Genomic DNA, 14,564 nt, shown 5'->3' on the forward strand with positions numbered 1-14,564 from the left:
AATCGTTCATGTAACTCCAGAACATGGCTAGCCAACATGGTGCCCTCCAGACATTTTGGGGCTATGCCTCCCATCATCTCCAACTATTTTGGGGCTAATGGAGTTCAACAACGTCTAGAGAACCACTTTAGCTATTCCTGCCCTAGGACATGAACCTTTTAGCAAATCATAAGGGACACAATAATTTTTCCAGTGTTTGTTGAGTGGACAATACTTTGGCTTTTTTCCGATTTGTGTACCATGGTTTAGGGTAATGTGCACACTGGGCCAAAATATTTAATTTTCAAGCTCCACTGAGTTTTACTCTAGGCAAAACAAAAAAACAAAAAAAGCTGGCCTGATAAAATGTAAAATATTTCTAATTTTTGTCTGTATAAAATAGAGGCCCTCAGTTTCCAGACCTGTTAGGGCAAAACTCAACTCATGAAAGAAAAAAAGAGAAAAAAACCCAAATTCCCTTTCAAGAAATGTTCATCTTGCTCATATCAATGAAAAAATGTTTATGGGAACTCACAGTTTCTTAGTATGTAGCCCTTGAAATAACATAATAAATACTTCATTCTACATCAAACTTATGGTTACCAACACTTAATATAGAAGTGCCATTAATCCCCAGCTACCAGGGTAGGAGTGCCTGTCTGGCAACTGCCCGGTCTCATTACTGGAAGGCCTTCTGAAATTCAGCATGCATTGGGCTAGTCATAAAACAGGAGTCCTCTGGTTTCCCTTTCAAGCCCAAGAAAGTTATTAGCACCAGTTCTTTCCTGGTTAGTCCTGTGAAAACCTCTTACATCTGTTTTCCTGCCACCCTTCTTCATATTCAACCCAGTTTATTAGGTTACAAAAACATGGGCTGGGCCTCACTGCGGAGCCTCCATTTCCTTAAGCAGCTGCTGGAAGAAACATGAATGTGATTTGTTGCCAGATTGCTTAATATTACTATCTGGGTAGGGATATAATATTCCTAGGCATGAGAATGTATGTCAGACGAACACACATAAATAAATTTCTATGTACCTGTGAAGATATTTGTACTTACATTTGAATATATGGTCAACATATGCCTAGGAAAAAAGGATTACTACCACACAGTTCAGTGAGGACTGGAGCAAAATGTTGCAATGTATCTTTAGTCTCTATTTCTTACTGTACTGATGTCATAACCCAGGGCTTTGAATCCTCATCTTCAGGGGAAGAGCCCATATATTCATAGGACATCTTGGACTGGGAGGAGAATGTGCGCTTTAACCCACAATCATTGAATCCCCTTCCTCCTAGGAAATGCAAGCACCATAGGAGTCTATAGTTGCCAGCACATCTCCACTCTAAAGAGGTCACATCACTGACTTCAGACACCAATGACTGAAACTTAGTAGAATTATAGCCTCCCTTGTACTGTGGGAGTCCACAGCTCTTAAAACAGGCTGGGCTTCTTTGTCAGACTCCACTTAAAAGGCATGTAGCTAGCTGCTCAAAGGAAGCTGCTAGGTTTGCTAGTTTTTGGCACTCACTCCAGCCTGCCTTGTTGCTTAAGAGCCTAGGCGCCACTTGGATCTGTCCAGGGTGCTACACACGTACTTAATTCCCTTTTGAACTTTGAACTCTGCATTGCTGGAAAACTGACCTTTGCTCAGCATGACTTTGCTTCATAGATTAGACATCATGTGCAGGTTGCCATAAGTCTGTGGGAGCCATTTTTCAAAATGGCAACTGACCATTTTCGTGCAGCACCCAGCACATGAACCATGGCATCGACATCCTTAAATTTGTGTCAGACAATAATAGATAATATATAATGTAATGCCATAGCTAAAATACATTGTTGTTGTTTAGTCGTTTAGTCGTGTCCGACTCTTCGTGACCCCATGGACCATAGCACGCCAGGCACTCCTGTCTTGCACTGCCTCCCGCAGTTTGGTCAAACTCATGTTCGTAGCTTTGAGAACACTGTCCAACCATCTTGTCCTCTGACGTCCCCTTCTCCTAGTGCCCTCAATCTTTCCCAACATCAGGGTCTTTTCCAAGGATTCTTCTCTTCTCATGAGGTGGCCAAAGTATTGGAGCCTCAGCTTCACGATCTGTCCTTCTAGGGAGCACTCAGGGCTGATTTCCTTAAGAATGGATAGGTTTGATCTTCTTGCAGTCCATGGGACTCTCAAGAGTCTCCTCCAGCACCACAATTCAAAAGCATCAATTCTTCGGCGATCAGCCTTCTTTATGGTCCAGCTATCACTTCCATACATCACTACTGGGAAAACCATAGCTTTAACTATACGGACCTTTGTCGGCAAGGTGATGTCTCTGCTTTTTAAGATGCTGTCTAGGTTTGTCATTGCTTTTCTCCCAAGAAGCAGGCGTCTTTTAATTTCGTGACTGCTGTCACCATCTGCAGTGATCAAGGAGCCCAAGAAGGTAAAATCTCTCACTGCCTCCATTTCTTCCCCTTCTATTTGCCAGGAGGTGATGGGACCAGTGGCCATGATCTTGGTTTTTTTGATGTTGAGCTTCAGACCATATTTTGCGCTCTCCTCTTTCACCCTCATTAAAAGGTTCTTTAATTCCTCCTCGCTTTCTGCCATCAAGGTTGTGTCATCTGCATATCTGAGGTTGTTGATATTTCTTCCGGCAATCTTAATTCCGGCAATCTAAATACATAGAAGAAAATAAATAATTGGGATGCGTGCACCACAAAAGAAGCATTGGGTGCACTTGGTATTCCAATATATATGGCTACAGTATTTGTAAATTTTGTTTATTACTGTTGTAGGTAGTGATTCATTACAATTGGGAGTATAATACAAGTATTGTTTTTACATGTGATTATGTCTTATGTTTCTGGTTGTAGTACACTGAAACTATCAGCAATAAATATTTCAAACTTTTTAAAACTGATTTTTCTTCATATGGGAAGAAGCAGTAAATCAGAGTAATTTACAAGGAGGCAAAAATTGTGAAAGGTCTTTAATAATAAATATGCATTCATGTCAAACATTAGGGGTGCAAACACATCTCTGCTTAAAGTTTTAAATTTGACAGTAAGTGTCGATCTCAAGTCCTTAGCACTCCCCTTAATAAAACACAGTGGATTTCACCATAGCTTATTAACTTTATGCCCTGACAAACCAAAAACCCAGTGGGTGATGCTCAGTGTTGCACAGGTAGAAATCTGCTGACACGACAGACTTTCCCTTCCTCTCCTCTCCACCCCTGCAGACTCCCATGCGCCCCACAGAGAGCAAACACTCCTGGCGGTGGGGGAAGTTGCCTGCTGCCTGGATGGCTGTATTCAGGCAATTTGGCTGTAGGTCAGTGGCAGAGGAAGTATTTGGCATGCACAGGAGTCCAGGTGCAATCCCAGGCATTCTTTAAAAGGATCTCAGGTGGCAGAGCTCAAATGGCCTTTCTTATTAGGGCTTTTGTAACTTCTTATGTTTAGTTTAGTTTTCTATTGTTTGCTAAGTGAAAAACTGTGTTACTTCTAAATCTGGTTCCCTAGTGCTTTCTTACCCCAAAATTCACTTTTCCATGGTTCTTAATTATTGCAAAGGCTGACAGGCAGATGTAACAAAGATGTCATCGTTGGTAATTGGCAGATGTTAAGAGGGTTAGAATCATAGAGTTGGAAGGGACAATCATCTAGTCCAACAAGAGAGTTGTAGTCCTCCTGAAAAGCACTGGTGGACATGAGAGGGTGGTGACCCTTGCTTTGGAGAGGGCAAGAGAGTAAGGAACTACGTTAAAGGAAACTCTGTCTGGTCCAAGGTGCATTTGCAAAGGTTTTAGGAAGCTTGCTTTCTGATACCTCAGGCAGTTGAAAAAATAATGTTGTGTCTACAGGTTGAAAAAGAAAGTTGCGTCATGTGGGTTCTTCTATCTCAAAATATGTAAATGAGCCCACAAAGTAAGAGGCAAACACCCAGTAGCCTTGTTCACATGTTGCACTGAGCACAAGTATAAGCTGTCTCTACCCATGTGTGAACAGCTCAGCTATTGTGTACCACAGCACATGGACTGTACACTCATTGAAGGGACGTGGGTAGCACTGTGGTCTAAACCACAGAGCCTCTTGGGCTTGCCAATTGGAAGGTCAATGGTTCGAATCTGTTCGACGGGGTGAGCTCCAATTGCTCTGTCGCAGCTTCTGCCAATCTAGCAGTTTGCAAGCCTATCAGTGCAAGTAGATAAATAGGTAGCGCTGCAGTGGGAAAATAAACGGCGTTTCTGTGCGCTCTGGCACTTGTCACGGTGTCCCATTGCACCAGAAGTTGTTTAGTCAGGCTGGCCACATGACCCGGAAAGCTGTCTGTGGACAAACATTGGCTCCCTCGGCCTGCAAGCGAGATGAGCATCGCTCCTCATAGTCGCCTTTGATTGGACTTAATCGCCCAGGGGTCCTTTACCATTGCGTTTTACCTTACACTTGTTGAACATTACGTGTGAATTTCTGTATGAGTATATAGTATTTTGTACACAGATTATACACTTGTTGAATGCAATGTGTGAACATCCGTGTTCTCAATCAGGTATCTTACACCAGCTGACAGGAAATGTAAGTCTAGGCCTCTTATGCTTGAAACAGTTTAGTAGAAGGGAGCCGATATTGCTCCTACAGTGATATGGTTGTTCAAGATGCTGCAGCTACCAAAATGCTACTTTCTTAATAACCATTTAAAGCACAGGAGCCTTGTTCCTTTGTTTCATCTGGCAATCGTAGGGTGGTCAATGCCATCTAGTGGTCCTATCCAGTAAGTCAGAGCTCTTCATACTAGGACCAAAAATTCAGCTTTCAGCAAGACTGTATAGTATGAGAAAAACATCCCATCTATGGAGTCCTGATATTTTTTTTAAATAAAAAAACACAGTGCCGCTCCTAAGAGATATTTTAAGCCGTTCCCAACAGCAAACCTCAGTCTGCAAACCAAACTATATTTGTTTGGTTTTTTAAAAAAAAATGAGATGAAGTTTTTAACTTAACTGTGTGAGGAAAGAAAACCTTGTATATGAGGCAAAGACCAGAGAGCTCTGATTATAACCAGTATATTTACAGCCATCTGACTGCAAACTAACCAATATTGTCCCTGGCAGGACATCTTGTTTTTGCCAGAATGTTCCTGAGAAATGAAAATAAGTTAATTTATGCATTTTATATAATATGCCTGCACTTTTATTTTATTTTTACCTAGCAGTTTCTAGTCTAACAAGCATTCCTTTCCACAAGGACTTCCTCAAAGCTACATGACCAGAAATACTTATTATGCATTTGCTAGCTAAATGCTCACCAAATATGGTGGGTGGTCCCACCTTCCCCTACCCAACACCCCAGTCTTCCTTCCTTCTACTCCCCCTCCCCACCTCCTTAGGAAGGAAGAATATTCTGGTGCCTGGAGCTCAGTGTTACCTAGAGATGGAAACTCTCTATGCAGCCTTTCATTTAAATTATTGCCCATTAAATTCCACATCTGGGGTAGGATCCTAGGAACAGATGGGTTGCGCCAGAGGGGGCTGCAAATCCTGTGTAGTGCTTAAGGTTGGAACATTTTAAAGCAGTCACCACATAGAAGAAGGTTGCTTTCAGATTATTTGTTTCAAGAACATTTAGACTTATTTGTCTGAAGAATGATTGAGTGTTATCTCATAATTCCCAGTGCATTTTCCTGACACTTAAAAAGGGGGGGGGAGACTCAACATTTTATTCTTTTAGCCACTGACCACAACCACAACTGCACTGGACAGAACATGTACCCACATGATACAATCCATACAATAAACCCCAAGGGAACAAAGTCACAGGATACAATCTTCAGCAGGAAACTGTTCATAAACAATAAATGCTTGTTTTGTAAAGTTGCCGAATGCATTTTATTTATTTATTTATTTAAATGAGTTTGTAAACTGTTTATTTTATATATGTATATTGATTATATTTAGGTCAACTTGGGTTTAGCTTCTGAAGTTGTTGTTGTTGTTGTTGTTGTTGTTGTTGTTGTTGTTCATGATACTTTCCTTATTGGAAAAATTGTTAATTGCAGGGGGTTGGATTAGATGACCCTGAGGGTCCCTTCCAACTCTAGAATTCTATCATTTTGGGGAAGTGTATTTGCTTCACAAAAGCGCCAAATAAGGTTTAATTGTTCTGCTTGAATTTGCCATTATGTGATTGAATCCCACCTGGAAATGACGGCAGTCTGGAATTGGTGCACCAGCCCTAATACTGTTTTAAACAATGGTTACAGGTAGGTAGCCGTGTTGGTCTGGATCGAAGTAAAAAAAAAAAAATAAGGTGCTACTGAAGGAATTTTTTTGTTTTAAACAATGAATGAGAATGCATAGCATTTTACTGTCATAGTAGTGTTTTATCCCATGTATATTGGATGCTCCTGCGTACAGGAATTGATGAGGAACAATAAGTCCCTTTCATGTTCTTTTCACCTAACATACAGTTGCTAGGGGGTATAGCCAGAGGGCATAATACAGGCAGGGGCATCGTCCTCTTACCTTCCCCACATGTTCAATGAAGTATTACAGTAATTTTGGATTTTATCTATCTGTCTAGCTAGCTATCCTACTACAGAATAACACGACTGTTCTAGAATGTGTGTTTCTATGCAATGCTTGACTGGAATGTGCATGCAGGGGTGTACGAAGTGGGGGGTGGCGGGGACTGTTCGCCCTGGGTGCCACTTGGGGGGTGTGTGACAAGATGGCCCCTGCCTCCGCCCAGCTGTAGAGCGGCTGAGGGCGCGCGCAGTCAGTATGGGCGCCACTTGCATGGCATCCATATGGGCTACCACTCTCATGCGCCGTCCATATAGGCTGGCTCTCGCATGGCGACTGTATGGGATGCCGCACATTTGCAGTCCATACGGGATGCCGCACATGCATCACCGGGTGGTTCATCCCGCCCCTCGGCGTCCCACCCTGGGTGCCGGAGAGGGTTCCTCCGCCACTGCTTTCATGTTAGGCAAGACTCAATTGTGTCTGCTAAAAAGTGGCTTTAGGTTTGCCTGAAAATAAGTGGAATGAGATCCCACTCCATCCCACCCCACTTCAAACGCAGATCCTGCAGCTTCTTTTGCTACTGCTAGCCCCTGTAATGTTTTCAGAACTGCCTGCCAGAATCACCACCAATGGTCTTTTAAGCAAATAGAGCAAACTTTCCCCCTCCTCCCCGCAATAACACCGAATAAGCGTGGAATTTCACAATGCCATTCGTCCAGGCTCATTTCTGACCGAAAGGGCACTTTAAAGATAAATAAACCTTCTTCTGAAACTGCAAATTCCTTTCCTGAGAAATGCGATTAGGCATCAGACACATATTACCTCAGTGTGTGCTCAGACGCTATTAAAACAAATTACTCTATTTCAGTATAACTAAGGCTTATTCATTCACAAATAATGATGGGAAGGTGGGGGGAGTCCCTAAGGAGGGAGGGAAATAACTGGCCTGTTGTAAGTTGAGACATGAACTTATTTAACAGTGATTTATTTTTCTAATATCACAAAACAGGCCCCAGGAGAAGGTACAATAAATGGATCAATGCTGATCTCACTTTCAGGATATTTCCTAAGAAGAAGCAGTTGTGTATATAAGCTGCTGATGGTAGAACAATATGTCCTTGTCCAAAGTTCAGCAAATGCTCTCCTCATATGCCTTGCAAAATTCATGTAACTGAGGTGTAGCCAGTTTAGGACTGTGTTTTGTGTTTAAGCAGTGTGAGACAAACCTTTTAGATAACTGAACTGCGTGAGGCATGGATAAGGTGAGGACACAGGTGGCTGATAAGAGATGCCTATAAATTGTTTTTCAGCCTGTCTCATTTTTTGTAGCAATGCCTCTGAAACTCTAAATTAGTTTGTAAAGTTTTCCCTCCATTTTCAGGGGGGGGGGGGAAATCACAAACTTGCATTTATATTTTTTCAAAAGTTTTTAAAAAAACACCAAATACTTTCAAACTGGACGAAGCTCTCTCATCATGATTGCATCAAGGAGCAATTCTGTCAAATACCTAGGACATTTTCCATTCCAGAGGTCAATCCCAGCTTCTGTAAAACGGCCAGACACATGAATACGAACAGATGAGCCAGAAGACATGAAGAGTCTCTTGTTATATTACCAATCCTTGCACCACCAGCACTGACTGATGAAAGTAGATGGTTTACCTCGGATAACCTTATTTCTCCAGAACTACAATCCTTTGCTTTCATGTTATAAAAAACAAAAAGCTAGCACAGGACAAATAACCTCAGGGGGGAAATCTGTGTGCGCCAACCACGTGCAAACACTTTTAAAAGTACTAATCCAGTCTATTGTCCTGCAGAAGGATTTGCTATGATTTCAGTCTTCTTGCAGATTAGTTTAAATTAGTGTGTTTGGGAAGGAAATCTGTGGCAGGGCTGAGGAGGACCCTGGAATCAATGAAACATTCACTGTTCTTGTGGTCATTTCATTTCATCCTTTGCCAGAGAGCAGCAAATACTTTGTAATTGCTAGCAGCAAAGACTGCTAGCAATTACAAAGCAAGCACACGAGAGACGCTAGGTGACCTGATGTTTGCAACCTTAATGGAATGAGTGAGACAGCTGAAAAGCAGAATGGGGGTGACCTCCTATCCTTCTCTCAGGTGATGTCTGATTTTATCCTTGCAGTTCCCGATGTGCCAAATCAACGCTTGGGTGGGAGTCCTTAAAATAAAGCCTACACAATTATAAACAGCACATTTAACAGCCCCATGTGTTGCCTTCCCTCTGAGTCAGCTGAGTACTGTGGCATTGGTCTAACCATGCAAAATGACAGCTCTCAGGGAAAAGACAACTGTTATTCCTTTGGTCCACTGAAAACTCTCTATCCTTTCTGAGGATGTAACATGTAGCTCACAGACCAAATGCAGGCAGGGCATTTCGCCCACCTAAATTCCCTCCTGTTACTCCACTCTGAAATAATCGCTCTTCATTTCCTGCTCTGAAATACTTGAGTTGCTTACCAATTTAAACAACGGCTGTGTTCAGCCGCAAAGAGGGCTGCTTTTCAGTGGGGAATGAAGTCATGCAGCAATTCTAGAGCAACAGGAGGGCTCTTCCAGAATGAAGCACACCACCATATAAACGTGAGGCAGGAATCTGGAATTCTCCTATTGCTGTAAATTCAATTTATTCAAAAGGCACATCCTCTGAGGTCTGCGGAGTATTATTTTTCGGTGTTGTTTTTGTTAAAAGGACTGCATAGGAACTGGGTTGGCCTTCGCTAAAGCTGCCATCAGGCAAAACAATCTGATCCTTATGAATACGAAGTGGGTGGGGGGAGTCCACAGATGCAGATTTTTGCAATAAGGGGAAAGACAGACGACTTGTTTTAGGGCCACTCCACACGTATATTTTAACCAGGGATTTTCTTATGTTCTTTTTGTTCTTATGTATAAACTTACATGTACCGTATTGGCCCAAATATAAGCCGCACTTCCCCCCCCCAAAAAAAATTCTGACCGTGAAAAGTTAAAGTGCGGCTTATATTCGCGACCTTACAGTATGCAGCCAAGAGTGTGGGACAAACAGCGCAATGAGCGCAGCAAAGTCCCCCGTCTTCTCCCCCAAGGCCAGGACGGGACAGAGAGAGAGGAAGGGGAAAGGCCGCCGGCAACACAGCGCGGCTTCCCCCTGCCCACTATGGAGCCAGGAGCAGCAAGGAGTGGAACGGCTTATATTCGGGTATGTTTTTTCTTTCTTTCTTTCTTTCCCTCCCTCTCCAATTTTAAAGGTGCGGCTTATATTCAGGTACGGCTTATATTCGGGCCAATACTGTATATTAAATCAAAGAACAAGCACTAGATTTTCTTCAGTTCAGATGTTGATTCTTGTCCAAAATATTGCCCATAACCCTATTTTTAATGTTTCAAGTATTCCATCAATACTTCCTCTAAATAAGGGGTTAGCAATTGGCAACACCTGTGTCGGCCGTTTGATCAGTGCTGTCAACTTTCCCCTTTTTTTGCGGGAAATTCCCTTATTCAGCGCCCTTACTTTCATATCTGGGAGCTGGCAGCCCCATAGGATTCCTTATCTTCAAATCCGGGGTTGACAGCTATGCGTCTGATGGCGGAGTCTGGCCTCCAAAATGCTATTACCAACAGCAAAACTTGTGCATTTTTACACCACTGACTGCTCAGCTGTTTATATGTGATTTTATACTGGTGATTTGTGATCCTTATTATACGCTGCCCTAGTAGGGAAGTCAAAAATGTATATATTTAAAATCTTTTGAATGAATAATTTTTTGCATTTGCTTGCTTACTCAGTACTTGATGACTCTCAGATACATGTATGAACTGACTCCTTGGGAAAGTATAGTGTCTGAGGCGATATGAGGTGTTATGAAAGTTCGGTCTGTGGTGAATTTGTGGTGGCTTAGAAAGTGCACGCACTGCATTGTCGTATGCCTTCAGTGCTGGATGCAGGCACCTTTTGAAGGGTGCTGTTGAGGTGGCATTTGCCACCTTGGTATATGCTCACCCACAGCATCATTGGTCAGGTGTGGATTCACCCTCCATTGCTGGCATCATCTACATCTGTTTTTAAAGCATCAGACGGGGGGGGGGGGTGTAATGTAGAAACAACCTGCAATGAGATTTTATTTGCATAATGTGCTTTTCAGGGGCAACAGAAATATGCAGTGGGTGTAGATTGTGTGTGGACTACGTAGAAATAACAAGTACTGTATTCTGACTCCATTGATTCTCAAATAAAATGCTGTGTGTGTGTGTGTGTGTGTGTGTGTGTGTGTGTGTACGCAGCCTTTGCTGTTCTGAATGTTTTGTTCCTATGGAAGGACTTTATGCATCCACAGAAGGGGATTTTGTCTCCATTTCTTTTTAACTAAGTAATATTTTCCTGCATATCTGGGGAATCCCATGAGCGTACAGAAACCCCCACGTTGTCTGGAGCATGGCCCCATTTCATTGCTCTGCTGGTTGGCTATTAGATGGAACAAACAGACAAGGAAGCTTAGAGCTCACATCTTCTCAAGTTCTCTTCACAGGTCTGCACCCATGGGTCTTGTCTCTGCCACAGACATCCTGTGTGACTTTAGGAAAACCACTCAGCATTTCTCTACTTCATTTCCCCTAATGTGCAAAAAAAGAGACCTTGTTTCGTGGCTCCACTGTGATCACACTTCCACTGGGGTATATATGGTCCAACAGGAGGCAATGGTGGTCTAGGCCTCAGGGAAAACTTCATGTATATTTTTTATTTGTTCTAAATTTACAGTTGCAGAAATATCAAATTAGATTGCACACATTCAGTAAAATGGATGGAATCTATTATTATTATTATTATTATTATTATTATTATTATTATATTTGTTGCATTTACATCCCACTTTTTTTCTTCAAAGAGCTCAAGGTGGCATGCATGGTTCTCCCCCTCCTCATTTAATCCCCACAACAACCTTGCAAGGTAAGTTAGGCTGTGACTGTCACAAGCTTTATATGCTACGAATGCTATGACAAAGCGTTTTATGCATTTTAACACTGTGAAACCAGATGGCACTGTGCAGTCCCGTCTTCCGCCAACAGGATTTCCCTGTATGAAGTTTACAACCCGTTGAACTGAATTGCTTTTTTTGATGTGTCTAGATCCAGCCAAGGTCACCCAGTGAGCTTCATGGCATTGTGGGGATTTGAACTCTGGCTTCCCAACACCCTAACTATGACACCACATTGGCTTATCAATGAAGGTTCCTTGAGAATTATATAAAAAAGTTTCCAGACCTGTTAAGGGAAAGCAAGTGGAAGAGGGAGATCTAAGAAACATTGTCCATTTTGAGGTAAGGGCTGGTCTAGAGGCCATCTGAACAGCCCTGCAATTTTAGGTTCTAATGCTGAGAGGGCTATTGGAACAATCAGGAATGGTCCAGATTACCCTGATGGACCTGGCAGAGCAGTAAATGACCATAGTTTGTTAAGGAGGTGTCTGTCAATAGATGGGTGGTTCTGGAAGGAAAGCCATTGGAAATCAGGGCTGAGCCTCCCCACATCCCAAAGCTGGGAGTTAATGTGAGAGAAGAACAGCCATTCCCTTCTCACAGCTGGAGCTGGGAACACCCAGTGGCCTGTTCTGTTTACTGTGGAAATCCAAAGCGATGGCTTTGGTGGGCCCCCTAGAAATCCAATGGGGAGCAAGATCTGTTGTTGGAGTGTTAATGCTGCGAACCTTCTATTTTATGCTCAGCCTATATATGTATGTATCCTTGATCACTGCAGATGGTGACAGCAGTCACGAAATTAAAAGACGCCTGCTTCTTGGGAGAAAAGCAATGACAAACCTAGACAGCATCTTAAAAAGCAGAGACATCACCTTGCCGACAAAGGTCCGTATAGTTAAAGCTATGGTTTTCCCAGTAGTGATGTATGGAAGTGAGAGCTGGACCATAAAGAAGGCTGATCGCCGAAGAATTGATGCTTTTGAATTATGGTGCTGGAGGAGACTCTTGAGAGTCCCATGGACTGCTAGAAGATCAAACCTATCCATTCTTAAGGAAATCAGCCCTGAGTGCTCCCTGGAAGGACAGATCGTGAAGCTGAGGCTACAATACTTTGGCCACCTCATGAGAAGAGAAGAATCCTTGGAAAAGACCCTGATGTTGGGAAAGATTGAGGGCACTAGGAGAAGAGGACGACAGAGGACAAGATGGTTGGACAGTGTTCTCGAAGCTACGAACATGAGTTTGACCAAACTGCGGGAGGCAGTGCAAGACAGGAGTGCCTGGTGTGCTTTGGTCCATGGGGTCACGAAGAGTCGGACACGACTAAACGACTAAACAGCAACAATATATGTATGTAAATAGAAGCACATATCACAAAGACATCACAAGTCCCTGGCTACCTTTATTCCAAGGAAACCATAGCCAAGGTATGCACAGAGACGCCTGTTGCCATGTAAACAACAATATTTTTCTCCCACGACATGACTGACCATGAGGTTGAAATGCCACCTAGTGACTCTTGACAAGGTAATATAAGGTCATTATGGATTATTATTTTTGTTGCTGCTGCTGCTAAAGCTACATTCATATCAGAACTAAGGTACATGGCATCCTTGGGCAGCAACCAAGGCTCACTGCTAATGTCTTCCCTGGGCCTCTGCGCTGGAGGCCATATCTAGTCATCCTTTAAATTTCCTATAATTCCCCCAAGCCTAGTGTTGCTCTGGGTGGCTAGACCCAGTGTCCCAGTGCAGCTAGGACCTGCTACCACAGCTGGATGAGCCTCCTAGGGCCCACTGACAGAGGATGGGGTTAATCAGAAGACCCCCCCTCCCCAGGACCCCCTCAACCCTGAACCCAGTCCTGATTCACATCTCTATTGCTGTAATTCAATTGGGCTCCTTTTTCTTCTTTTGATTACATTTGGATCCAGTTCTTACTTTAGAGCTCTCAGAGAATCAAGGAACATTGTTGCATGCTCAGCTGATGAGTCTCAAACAGCAGAAAGCTGATCAATTCCATTGATAGTAGGTTATCAATGCCTGCTAGTCATGATGGCTGTGTATTATCTCCTGTGTTGGAGGGGACATTTTTTTCCAATACCAGTTGCTGAAGAGAAATCACTATTGCACTTGTGTCCTCCTTATAGGCTTCCTATGGAAATCTTTTTGGCTACTGTGAGAAACAGGATGCCATATAGATAGGCTTTTGCACAGGGCTCTTCTTCAGTTCCTATGCATAACCTCAGAAACCATTTTCTGCTCTTGATCTGTGAAGAGCTAGTTGTTCACTAATGGCAAAGTATAGACAACATACGGCCATTAACTTTTGAGAAGAATTATAGAATTGTAGAGTTGGAAGGGACCACAAGGGTCCCACAACCCCTGCAATGCAGGAATCTTTCCCCCAGTGTGAGGCTCGAACCCGAATCCCCGAGATAAAGAGTCTGAGCTATCTCTAGTTCTATTACTATTAGTTATTATATTTTAATTCCACTCTTCCAAGGAGTTTGGGGCAACATGCCCATTCACAACAATTCTATTTGGTAGGTGAGCTCTCTCTCAAAGTTCTGGTTACAGGTAGGTAGCCGTGTTGGTCTGGATCGAAGTAAAATAAAAAAATTCCTTCAGTAGCACCTTCCTTCAGTAGGTAGCCGTGTTGGTCTTTAAGGTGCTACTGAAGGAATTTTTTTATTTTACTTCGATCCAGACCAACACGGCTACCTACCTGTAACCAGAACTATGGAAGGCACCACATTGAGCCGCATGAAATGGAAGTCCATCAACCTCACCAAGAAACTTGCCCAGGTACAAACTGACATCCTCTTTCTGTCTAAATGCAAAAACCTGGACATTGTACCTAAGGGTCTTAGAATTAAGAACCCTCTTCAATCAACTTACTTAGTTGGTCTTTAAGGTGCTACTGAAGGAATTTTTTTATTTTACCTCTCTCTCAAAGTCTGGCTCAGTTGACAACACCATACCTGCTCTCTCTCCCTATTAACCTCACTGACATATAGAACATAATCCAGAGAACTTTAGGAAGAAGCTGTCCTTCTGCAGGATGCGGTCTTCCAGGAGCATGTATT

The 14,564-nt window shown here is 42.8% G+C and overlaps 1 long non-coding RNA gene across 1 annotated transcript; it reads right to left on the minus strand.

Annotated features, from left to right (window-relative positions):
• Positions 1-13,937: 13,937 nt before the first annotated feature.
• Positions 13,938-14,564, minus strand: LOC148685998 (uncharacterized). Its single transcript, XR_015949790.1, has 2 exons — positions 14,422-14,564; positions 13,938-14,030 (listed from the first exon to the last, which is right to left on the minus strand). It is a non-coding gene; the product is annotated as an uncharacterized LOC148685998 (long non-coding RNA).

This window comes from Zootoca vivipara, chromosome 4 (genome assembly GCF_965207765.1).
Source record: "Zootoca vivipara chromosome 4, rZooViv2.hap1.1, whole genome shotgun sequence".
NCBI lineage: Eukaryota > Metazoa > Chordata > Lepidosauria > Squamata > Lacertidae > Zootoca > Zootoca vivipara.